Raw genomic sequence first — 13,466 nt, 5'->3', positions numbered from 1 at the left:
CGGATGATGTAACATTGACTCCAAGGTAGCCAAAGCATCAGCAACTTCGTTATGGATCCTTGGAATTTGCTTGAACTCTACTAATCGAAACCGTTGACAAAGATCATGCAAACATTGCCGGTACGGTATGAGTGTTAGATCTCGTGTTTCCCATTCCCCTTGAATCGGATGCACCAAAAGGTCCAAGTCCCCCAAGACCAAAACTTCCGGGACACCCATATCTGCAGCTAACCTCAAACCCAAAATGCATGCCTCGTATTCAGCCACGTTATTAGTATAGTACAAATAAAGCTGAGCCGAAACAGGGTAGTGATGTCCTGTTTCAGAAATCAATACAGCTCTTATCCCAACGCCTTTCATGTTAGCAGCTCCATCAAAGAAAAGTTTCCAACTTGTTCCAACTCATCAATATGTGTTACCTCTTCATTAGGGAAGTAAGTCTTCAAAGGCTCATATTTTTCATCCACTGGGTTCTCAGTCAAATGATCGGCCAACGCCTGGGCTTTCATCGCGGTCCTGGTCACATAGACGATGTCAAATTCTATGAGCAATATCTGCCACTTTGCGAGCCTTCCTGTAGGCATAGGCTTCTGAAAGATATACTTTAACAAATCCAAACGAGAGATAAGGTAAGTAGTGTAAGATGACAAATAATGCTTCAGCTTCTGTGCCACCCAAGTTAGGGCGCAACATGTCCGTTCCAGGTGAGTGTACTTAACCTCGTAAGATGTGAACTTCTTGCTGAGATAATAGATGGCCTGCTCTTTCCTACTGGTGATGTCATGCTGACCCAACATACAACAAAACGAATTGTCCAAAATCGTCAAATACAGAATCAAAGGTCTCCCTGGTTCTGGTGGCACCAACATAGGTGGGTTTGACAAATACCCTTTTATCTTATCAAATGCTTCTTGACACTCATCTGAGCACTTGACCGTAGCATCTTTCTTCAACAGTTTGAAGATAGGCTCACAAGTTATCGTAAGCTGAGCAATAAACCTGCTGATGTAATTCAACCTCCCTAATAAACTCATCACCTCAGTCTTGTTCCTTGGAGGTGGCAATTCTTGGATAGCTTTAATCTTGGACGGATCCAATTCAATACCTCGGCGGCTGACTATGAATCCCAATAATTTTTCGGATGGCACACTGAATGTGCATTTTGCAGGATTGAGCTTAAGATTGTACTTGCGAAGCCTTTGGAAGAAATTTTCTCAAATCTCTGACGTGATCAGACTGCTTTCTAGACTTTATGATTACATCATCCACATAAACCTCGATCTTCTTGTGTATTATGTCATGAAATATGGTTGTCATTGCCCTCATGTAAGTTGCCCCAGCATTTTTCAACCCAAAGGCATGACCCTGTAGCAATATGTTCCCCATGGTGTGATGAATGCCGTCTTCTCCGCATCTTTATCATCCACTAAGATCTGATGATAACCCGCATAACAGTCCACAAAAGACCCAAGCTCATGTTTGGCGCAATTGTCAATCAGAATGTGGATATTTGGCACTGGGAAGTTGTCCTTGAGACTCGCTTTGTTGAGATCACGGTAGTCAACACACACCCTGATCTTGCCATCCTTCTTTGGCACAGGTACTACATTGGCTAACCAAGTGGGATACCGAGTGACCCGAATGACTTTTGCATCAAACTGCTTAGTGGCCTCTTCTTTGTTCTTCACACTCACATCGGTCTTAAATTTCCTCAGCTTCTGCTTGACAGGAGGGAATGCCGGGTCAGTGAGCAATTTGTGAACCACCAAGTTAGTGCTTAAACCTGGCATGTCGTCATATGACCATGCAAAGACGTCTTTGTACTCAAGTAACGCTTTAATTATCACTTCCCTGAGTTGAGGTTCAAGATGTACACTTATTTTAGTTTCTCTGATATTATCTGGGTCTCCTAAATTGATTGCTTCTGTATCACTCAGGTTAGGCTTGGGTTTTTCTTCAAAATGGCTTTGTTCTTTACTAATATCTTCAAAGGACTCATCTTCGTTGTATTCTGATTCACCATCACACTCTATTTCTTGAATTACTATTTCAGAATTAGATTGGCTTTTAAAACTGGGCCGAAGATTCCTCATGCATGTCATGTTATTGAAACCAGCATAAAAAGAGCTGTACAAGGAAGAAAAGAAAACAAAAATAAAACTGTCAGGAATGAGGAAAAGGGAAATTGCATTTCATTGAAATTGAAAGATAATAAGGTTTATACATCCAAACGGACGGAACATATAATCTGAATTACAACCCTGGAATAATCCAGATAACCTGAAAGAAAATCAAAGCAAACTACCAAAACGCCTTCCTGGTGGGGAGAGGAGTAGCTTCCCAATTGTTAATCTTTGCACCGGGCCCAACAAATTGCACATCTGCCTTGCTAGAACCCTCTCCAGCTGCCACCATGTTCACCTCGTCGAATAATTTCTCAAACCTTTCAAGCAACTCTTTATCAGGACCAACCACAGAACTGGGAACTGTTGTTGCGGGGCGTTTCTTGGCGTCGGGCCTGATAAATGATCTGGAGAGACGTGGGATGGGCTTTGGGAGGACCCATGCCCTCTGTTTCAGCTTTCTAGCTCTTTTTATGTCCGCAACTGTGGGCTTGAACCCCAAACCAAATGTATCCAAGTTTTTGGGGAGAGACATCGGCTGTATGATACCTTGCAGAGATGCACCCAAACCCTTGCCTGGTACAAAACCATTTTTCAACATTTCAACAGCTACCATGACTGCTGCAGCGACTACCCTCGGCGCTGGAACGCACTTCCCTTCTGGAATTTTCTCTACCGATACCGTATCAAAAACCTGATAAACCCATGGCCCCTTGTCATCTTCAAACTCTATGAACGGAACAATGGCATCACTGTGGCACACATATTATCCTCGCCGTGCACAACAATTTCCTGTATATCCCATTCAAACTTGACCATTTGATGCAGAGTAGATGGGACCGCTTTTGCAGCATGAATCCAGGGTCGACCCAACAGCAGATTGTAAGAAACAGCCATATCGAGCACCTAGACCTCTATGGTAAATTCAACAGGCCCCATTGTAAGCTCAAGCACTATGTCCCCCACTGAATCTTTCCCTCCACCGTCGAATCCCCGAACGCAGATATTGTTCTTGTGAATTCTTTCATCATTCACCTTCAATTTGTTCAAAGTGGAAAGAGGGAAAATGTTCGCACTGGAACCATTGTCGACTAGTACTCGGGTAACCACAGAGTCTTCACATTTCATCGTGAGATAGAGGGCTCTATTGTGCTCAGTACCCTCAATGGGCAACTCATCATCAGAAAAAGCAACTCTGTTTACCTCAAATATCTTGTTAGCTATCTTTTCCAGGTGGTTTACTGAGATTTTGTCAGGAACGTGGGCCTCATTCAGGATTTTCATCAAAGCCCGACGGTGCTCGTCTGAATGGATCACTAATGACAATAGTGAAATTTGAGCCGGTGTCTTCCTCAACTGCTCCACCATGGAATAGTCCTGCACTTTCATCTTTCTCAAGAATTCCTCTGCTTCTTCTTCGGTCACAACTTTCTTCACTAGCACTAGGTTGTCTTTGGAGCTCTTAGCTTTTCTCAACTCTTCGGGGGCAAAGCATCTCCCCGATCGAGTCAAACCATGGGTATCACAAACTTCTTCTTTAACTTCTTTCCCCTTGTAAGTCACTATCACTCGTTCATAATTCCACGAGACCGCCCTGTTGTTGACTATCGGTAGTTGAGTTACCGGCTTGATAATGACAGGGTCTATGCGAGCGCCCTCCACAATTACAACAGGCTTGTTCGCCACTCCTGGCACAACCACTTTGGCTACTTCTTATTTTATTACCACATCGCTTGGGGTCCCCTTTTTGGCTACTGCAGATGCTTCACTATTTGCCCTGCTCAATCGAATCACTGATTTCTCACTTGTTGGCTTTTCAACCAGCCTGACTTCACTGGACCGAATCATCATGACGGTCTATGAAGGCTTCTTGGGCTCCCCTCCCTTATGCACTATCTCGATTATATTTGTCTCGGGATGAGCCGGCAACGGATTCTGGTTGGTATTGGGTGCCTCCGGAGCTTGGACCTCAATCCGATTAGTATCAATGAGCTCTTGAATAGCTGTTTTCAATTGCCAGCACTTCTCTGTATCATGCCCCGGAGCACCAGAACAATATTCGCAACTAATAGAGTGATCAAGGTTCCTTAGGGGAGGATTTGGCAGTTTTGGCTCAATCGGACTCAGCATACCCAATTGTCGCAACCTGTGGAACAAACTGGTATAGGATTCTCCCAATGGAGTGAGGGTTTTCTTATTTTGCAACCTCTCGTTCTTAAATGCTTGGTTGGGCCAGAAACCTGATCCAGGAGGGTTCCGGTAGGCTCTTAGGGGTGGATAGACATTTTGTGGAGCTGGGTATGTATTTTGTGGGACTGGCGCACGCCATTGTGCGTGGGCTGGAGGTTGGCTGTATGTTTGGGTATGGTGGACAGAAAAATAGGGGTCTGGTGGTGGGTAGTAGTGTTGGGGTGGATTATATGGGGTATGAGGGTAGGTTTGGTGACGGGGTCGAGGCTGGTTATAGTAATGTGATGGACCCCTGGGTCTGAACCAAGCCCCTGAATCAATCGTTGCTACATCCTCTTTCTTCTTCTTTCCAATTACTCCCCCAGTTCTGCTTTGAATGGCCGAGTGGTTGACTTAATAGCCAAATAACTCATGATTTTGTTTGTTTTGAGCATTTCTTCTACCATGATTCCCATCTTTACCACTTCATTGAAGGACTTGCCTATAGCTGATACCAGATGACCGTAATAAGTAGGTTCTAAGGCCTGCAGAAAATAATCCACCATTTCACTTTCTTTCATTGGAGGGTCAACCCTTGCTGCCTGTTCTCTCCACCTAAAACCATACTCCCTGAAATTCTCATTGTGCTTTTTCTCAAGTTTTGTCAAAAACAGACGATCCGGAACAATCTCGAGATTGTACTGGAAGTGACAAGCAAATGTATGGGCTAGATCATCCCATGCGTACCATCTTCCGTGATCCTGTCGAGTATACCATTCTAGCACTGATCCACTCAGAATCTGACTGAAATACGCCATTAGTTGCTCGTCTTTCCTGCCAGCTCCCCTCATTTTGCTACAAAACCTCTCAAATGCGCCACTGGATCACCGTGCCCATCATACAAATCAAACTTGGGCATCTTAAACCCTGCCGACAATTGCACATCTGGAAATAGACATAGATCTTTTTAAGCCACACTTACTTGACCTCCCAACCCTCGCATGTCCCTGAATAACTGTTCCAGGCTTTTAACTTTCCTGTACATCTCCTCCTGTTCAGGATTTTTAGATGGTTTTTCAGTTTTCGCAGGGAGGTCAAAATGAGGAGTGTAGGAATAGGGTTCGGGAACCTTGAAAGTGGGCTCCGGGGGGTAATACTGGTTGTCGTGAGTTTGGAATAGAGGTTCACTGGAGGATCGGTGTAATACAGCAGGTGGAGGTGCCACAAAAATAGGAGTGACTGGTGGATGAGGGTACGGGACTTGTTTGGGTGGTGGAGCTTGTGATGTCCGGGAAGTGGTGTCGTAGCATTGTTGGTAGAGGAGAAAGGCCGAAGATGAGTTCACATTGGGAGGCTCCTGGGTCTGAGCCAATGGCGGGATAAAAGTAGGGATTGGCGGGGTAAACTGGCGGTGGGTGCCCTTTTGCCCATGCTTGGTACATTTCAGTCAGCTGCTACTTCAGCTTATACAACTCATCTTTCAGATTAACCTCTGATTCTTCCACCTCTTTTGACGGATCGACAATACTTGCCTTAAGTTCCTGGTTGGCCATGTTCAGCTTGTTTTTGGACCGGGTGTTGTAGGAGTGAGTTGCCAGAATGCCAATCAAACTAACCACCTGCCTGACTGGATATCTCATCAATAACAAACTTGTTAGCGATTAGGGTTTTAACAAATACGCAACCGCACATTTGAGGAGTGAATGCACCTAAGCAGTTAACCGTTTTTATTATGCATTTGATCGGCTGTTTGCGTCAACCCGGCTTTTCCTTATTTCCGTTTGCAACATCTCTTTTCTCCTTCTCTTTTTCTTTTTATTCTTTTTATCACTCTTTTTCTTTCTTTTAGTTATGGTCGAATCCTATGGAGATTGCTTACGTATCATGACCCCGCATGAATCAGACCGAGCATAGTTCTGGAGATAAGTGCATAATAACAAAACAAAACATTTTGGGATTTTCAAATTTTTCCATAAAATAAAACAGTTTTGATTACAACCACTCATTCTACCAAATTATAAAATTAACAGACTTGAAACGGGAAATTAACAGACTCTGACTCAAAACAAGATCAACAGACTCTGACAGAAGGTAAAACAACAGACTCGAAAACCAACTAACAGACTCCAATAAAAGAAAATACAGACTCGCAAACAAACTAACAGACTCTAATGAAAATCATGAATACATTAATGGCTCAAATGCTCTTGGGGCCCGCGGGACATCATTCAGTCTCGCCACGGGCCTATGTGCCAGATCCCTTTGAAGCCTCTCCAAGTCACTCATTATCTACCGGACAAATGTCATCACTGCAGCAAAGAAGGTGGTACGAGTCATATCCTCACATGATTGGCATTTCATAACAATGTAGTCGGCAATAGTTCTGATCCGCTCTCAGATTCTGCCCTTTTCCTGAAGCAAATGCCCGACCTGTTGATTCCGGGCTTCTAACACCTGAGTATCATGGAGATGTTGATTTTGCAACTGTTGCATTTCTTCCTCCATCTGAGCCATCAAATCATAACAGTGTTCCCTATCAGCTTTAAAGTCATTGGCCTGCTTGGCTGCCTTATTCTCGAGAATACCTATTTTTCTTTTCAGGCTAGTGATTGTCCATTCATACTTTCTTTTCATTTGTTGCACAAACTGTGTCCGACCTTTTGCGTTTTCCTCCAATTGAGCTCGGACTTTCGCTAGACTGGCCTTAGACTTTTCTAGGTCATCTTGATACTCAAGGGCCTTCTTTTTCAAACTGCTTATAAGCCTTTCATCCCCTCGGCTTCTTTTCGGGTTTCTAACAGCTATTTTCATCTTCCGAATTTGAGCTTTGAGGGATTCATTTTCCTGGGTTAGCTTCTTCTTCTCGCCTTCATCTGCGGCGGCTTGCAACCCATTCTCAAACTGAAGGTCCATGACTTGCTTTTCTAGCCTGCTTATGGTGGCTCGGTACTCATTTTCTTTGGTCAACTAGTCCCATTGCACCTGTGCTCCATCGGTAAATTGTTGGACATGGGGTTTCTTTGCGGGCCTTTCGGGCTCCTGGTAAACTCGGGATCTTTTACCATACCACGCAGTGTAACCAGGCTTCACCTAGCCTCTAGATAGATCTCGTACTTGAGTTCTAGGCTCTAAGAATCTGCATTGATGCCAAATCCGATGCACTCTTTCTTCTGGAAAAGCGGCTTTTGGTTCCAACTCAATAACCTGCCGACTCAAATCCTCATCGTGTGGGATGGTCTGGTATCGACCTAACTGACGTAGAACTCGATGCGGGGCATAAGTTTGGATACTCCGCAGATCCATTAATAGGAGAAAGCATTCCTCAGCCGACATATAGATTACCTCACTGACCGAGAGCCACCCGAATGTCCATTCGATCTTATTTGCAGTCAAAGATCTCAAATGACATGCCATGCTTCCGTACCATCCGGGAACTCATAACCCTCTACCCGTTTTTCTTGTTTTTCAATGCACTCGAGGCCAGTCATACCACAATTCAAGTATCCAGGACGGTGGCAAAGGTGTTCCTCCATCCATAATTGTAACAACATATTGCACCCTTCAAAGAACTTTCCCCCTTCTCGATAGAGGATCAGAGCCCGGTAAATTTCTGCCAAGATCAGCGGCACTATGGTCCCATTTGCCCTTTTCATCATAAAGTCGGCTATCCCCACGAGTCCCAACTCTATGTTCCCGTCTTTTCTGGGGAAAATCAAAGTACCCAGGACCACCGTTATAAAAGCTAATCCTCTCCGAGCTTCCCACTTGTCTTGGTTTCCCGCGTGAGTAAGATCGGTATCTGGCATCTCGAAGTCACGGGGATTCCCGTAATGTCGGTACAAAAAGTAGAAGGTACAGAATCCTTTGGCCAAATTTCTGTCTCGGATGTCCCGACTGATGCTTAACAGGTCCAAATATTTGTGAGGGGTTACTGTTCTCAATGTTACTGGGTATTGATTTCTAAGATTCCCCTCGAAACTGGCGTAGCCTGCTATTTCTTCCAGTGTAGGAGTTAACTCGAAATCAACAAAGTGGAATACATTATGTAATGGGTCCCAAAATGGTACCAATGCCTCAATTATGTCCTTTCTCGGCTTAACCTTCAAGAGCCCAACAAGACTACCCAATGCTTTTTCACAACCTTTCTGCTATTGTCCCCCAAATCATGCCACCACATATGTAGCTCCAAAGGGATCTCTTCACGGACTAAGAAAGGTTCATTTTGAATTGTGCTCATCCTGCACATTTATTAAGGTGATTTTAATTACAAGAAAACTATGACTTATTTTGATTCAAGAAAAATGACCATTTGTTTTTTCAAAATTCAAACAAAAATATCCAGCTTTGCCAATACGGCCTTTCAGCACTTTGAAAACGAAGATTTTAAGGTTGTGTCGGCTAACAGCCAAAACCTTTAAAAAGGAGTAAAGGTGGTTGTTCTTGCAAAAACAGCCTTCTGGCGCCCTTTTGCGGGACATTCGGCTGTTTTTAACAAGAATGACATCATCTTACTTATTGCAATAAACATAAAAAAAATTGTTCTTTTTGGGCTATATTTGCAAAAGGAAGTTGGACCCGATGGGGGTTGCCTACGTATCTCATACCCCGTGAGAATCAAACTGGCGTAGTTCGGGCAAATAAAATAAAACCAACTATTTTTCAAAACAAAACCGTTTTTTCTTCTTTTTTTTCTTTTTTTCATTTTTCTCAAAAACTCGTTAGAGTTTCAGTACCAATTGGACATTGGTTTCCAAAATAGGTGATTTAACTCACTTAACCCTCACATTGCTATTCTTTTTTTCCAACTTTTCTCCCGTTATTCAAAAGCCGGTCAGCATGCAAATCCGAATCAAATAAATGCACAAGTAGCAAGTAAGATGCATCAGGATGGTCTTTTCATTTTTGGTACACCTGTCATAAACAGACCCAACCCCTGTGTTGAGTCTCCAAAGTCAAATGCACGTGATGCAAGCAAATGTTCCTACTAGGGATCTGACATGAGGTCTTGTTATACTATGTTTAAAACCTGGGTTTATTGTTCTAGACCTGGCTTACTCGAGCGGACAACTCGAGCCGAGGGGGGGAAGCGTACCGGGAATACAGAAGCTTCACCGGCTTTGCAACTTGTCCGAACCTCGTTCTAAAATTTGGGATATGACTCTAACAAAGAGAAGTCACACGAAGTGCACGCTCCTCCATGATTTAGAAGACTTAGAGAGAAGAAGGGTTTCATAGCAGTCTGTATACAGTTCACAGAATATCAAAGCGGTAAAAGCAACACTTAGCACACAAAATCAGATAATTAATAAAGCCAACTATAACAATTCATCTGGGTTCGATCCCTAGCAGAGTCGCCAGAGCTATCACACCTCCTTTTTACTACACCCCCGGAAGGGTATATAAGGGAGTTTTTTCCAACTTAAAGTGACAATCGAAACGGGATTATTTATTTAAGAATCAGAGTCTCCACTTGGGATGATTTATGGTGTCCCAAGTCACCGGTTCAAATCCCGAATCGAGGAAAAGATTGAATATGTTTTACAGTCCGCGAACCAGAAATCCGGATAAGGAATTTTGTTAACCCGGGAGAAGGTGTTAGGCATTCCTGAGTTCCGTGGTTCTGGCACGATCGCTTAATTGTTATAATTGGCCTATTTATTTGATTTTAAAACACTTTCAAACCTATGTGCATTTTTAACTTTTAAACCACTTTTACTTATTTTAGGAAGATTTCAAAGTTATACAAAACACGTCTTTGGATCACGCCACATGAAATGCACCCGCAATCCGTGACATATTTTATTTAACATTGTTAATATTTGGATTTGGGTCACATGAAATGCACACCCGAGTTTAGGAAGGTAATATTATTAAAATAATGCGCCTAAAGCAACTACGTGTTTTTTAACTTTGCGAGGGTCATGAAAAATTTGCTAAATGGCGCGCATCGAATTCTAAAAGATTTAAAAGAAATAATCAAATGAGGGCCACACATTTGAGATTTTATTTAACGCGGCACACCTCAATTCCAATTTTAAAAAGGAATTCAAACTAAATTTCGAAGGGCCATAAATTGTTCATTTGGCTAATATAGCACGCCTCCAACCTAAAAACAAAACCAAACTAACTGGCTGAAGACAAAAATGTAACTTCTCTAAGATGAAGTTCAAATTAATTTAGCCAGAACCAATGTCGGATATTAGGCGATGTCCAATTCACCTCAAAATCTGGGCATGAAATGAGGCCCAATAAAAAATTTATATGGTTAAAAATTGGGGTTAAAGACGACCATAAAAATTTTAAAAGCTAATTGAAACAGATAATGGGTGAATTGCAGCTAACTCATAGAATCTATATGGTTTGGCACTGTACTACCATAGCCTCAAATAACAAAATAACTGAAACTCAAATAAAACCTGCAGAATCATGGCTTCAAGAGTGAGCATTGCCCCAAATTGCTTAACTTAAGAACCATAAATAACCATTCTGCCTCACACACATGCTAACAATATAAATTGACTAAAATTTAGTATAAAAGAGGATCCAGAACTTAACTAAATATGCAAATATCCCAAACTTCATAACAGTTCTAGACCAAGTACCACGCTAGGGTGTTCAATTATACAACATCAACACCTAATCAACAATTCAGCTAGACAGAATGTTATCCAGGCTTTCATGGCAATCCCAAGTTAAACACAATAGTAGAAACTGACCCCACCCATAGCTTATTCAATCAACATGACAACATCAAATTTTAAAAGAAAATCAAAATAACACAATTGAATCAACAGAATAAAGCTATGCTCTAAACTTCTGCCTTGCATTCTTATTCCTCAAATCAAAACCTCACAAACAAGAGATGTACAGGAGCATGTACCTGAAAAGTAAAATAACAGCAAAAGTGAGAAGCTCAGCAGTAAGCAGTAGCAGTTAACCCAGATTCAGCAATCAGAACAATGAAATCAACTCAAAAATCCAATGGAACAGTAACCCTCAACAAAGCTTGAACCAAAACTTTTCAAAACACAATATCAATCCATTTCAAATCCCAGAATGAGAAACTATTATTTTTCGAAATTGAAATGAATCAGAAATCACTGAAGAAGTTCAATAAAACAGTAAAAATTCAGCCGTTTGTATTTTCTCTGGATTTTTATCCAATTTTTTAGTCTGTTTTAGCCATTTTTGATTTTCTGAACTTTTTTTTTCCTTCAAAATCTGCCTTGAAATGCAAGGTAAGGTGCCTTTATAGGCAAGCTATTAGGGCAGCCTAAGGGATCAATTTTTGCACTTTGCACCTTTTCTGATTTTCATTTTAGCTTAGGTATCCCTATTTTAAATCACAGAACTTCATAATAGTCCCCCTCCCCAGCTTCCTAGAAGCTTCCTAATCAGTTACCCAAAGATTCCCTTACCTAGACTACCCAAACTACCCCTCAAGCCCCTGAATATTACTTTAGAATTCCAAATGGATCAACTTGACCCAATGACTTATCCCAAATAGAGGAGCTGCACTTTGCAAAAATGGCCAGAAACAATACTAAAGCCCAAACAATAAAACGACCCAGCTAAATTCTATAAGCATTCGGATAAACAACATGACACAAACACTGAAACGACTTCCATAATCGAAAAATCTAACTAAGCTACTGGTTAATTAACACAAACATGCAGGGATTTAACTAAGTTGTCAAAGCGACCTAATTAAATTAAACTAAGTGGCTTAAAACAAAAAGTGAAATCAGAAATTGAACATACTCTTGACACAAACCAATCAGACCAATAAAATTTAGAAAAGCAAAATTGAAAAAGCAATAAACGGACAGTCCTCAATTTTTAGCTAAACTTTGTTCAAGTTTCCATTCAATTAATCAGAGAGGAAGAGAAGAAATGAGGAGGAAGGAAGACTGAAGGAACACAAGAACGAAAGAAGAAATAAGCAACTCACCAACCTATGCTTCGAACTCGCGATTAACTTTCTAATTTAGTCCCCAAATAATGTCATCTGCTTGTTCCTTGCAAAGAACAAGAAAGCAACGTTATTCTGGGACCAAACCGGCCTTGAACGCTACGGAAACTTTGAAGGATATCCCTATATGAAAGAACTCGGCTATGGCTTCTCGGGCTCGAACCCTAGATTTGAGATTCGAGGAGTTCAGGCCATGTTTGAGAGGAACTGAGTGGGGATTTGGAAAGGGGGGAGTGAGGTAAGGGTTCTATGATATCAACTTGGGGCCGATCGGAGGTGGCGCCGCCGACTGAGGTGGTGGAAAATTAGGGCGGCGCCTCTAGGGTTTGGTTGAAGACGAAGAGACTGATGGGGTTCTGGGGGGGTCCGTTTTGGACCGTTAAATACTTACGGAGCTTTAGTTCTGAGCCGTTTGATCAAGGGGAGGGGAGATCAATGGCTCAGATTCACATACCCAAAATGGCGTCATTTAATTTAATGACTGGTCGGACCGGGTTTGGGGACTGGACTTGGGCAAATGGGTGGGAAATATTTGGGCCTTGGCATTGGACTGGCCCAATTCCGAGTCTTTAAGTCCAATTCCTCCATTTCCTTTTCTTTCAATTCCTCTTTTTATATTTCTATTTTCTTTTAAAATAACACCTAAATTAATTCCTAATCAAATTATTCTATCAAATTACATTAACCAACTCTAAATAACAATTACCACAAATACTTTAAAATCAAATTAAAGGAAAACTACCAAAATACAAAATTACAATTAAAAAGTGCAAAACTAAACTATTTTTTTTTTGAATTTCCCATTTTTATAAAGCAACTAAATTACTAATGCAAAGTTAAATCCTAAATGCAAAGGCAACATATTTTGTATTTTTCATAATTTAAACAAAATTAACATGCGCGAACAAATGCAAACAATTAACAAAAAATGCTACAAAAATCTACGAAATTGCAAATAATGGGAAAATTATTTTGTTTTGAATTTGTGGGAGTAATTCATATAGGGCAAAAATCACGTGCTCACACATGCTCATGGGTTTGACCTTACTGTCGATATCGAGAACGTGAAAGTGCTAGAGGCCGAAGCCAAAGTTTTGCTCTCTGATGATGATGACTCCGGGAGCGCAAGCTGATCCAAGAGCAGAGAAGATGAAGATGAATCTCCAGGGGAAGATTAGGCACCTATAATTTTTTTTCTTTTT

This window comes from Nicotiana tabacum, chromosome 20 (assembly GCF_000715075.1).
Source record: "Nicotiana tabacum cultivar K326 chromosome 20, ASM71507v2, whole genome shotgun sequence".
In the NCBI taxonomy this organism is placed as follows: Eukaryota; Viridiplantae; Streptophyta; class Magnoliopsida; order Solanales; family Solanaceae; genus Nicotiana; species Nicotiana tabacum.
The sequence above is the reverse complement of the archived record's forward strand: the minus strand, read 5'-3'. Positions refer to the sequence as shown.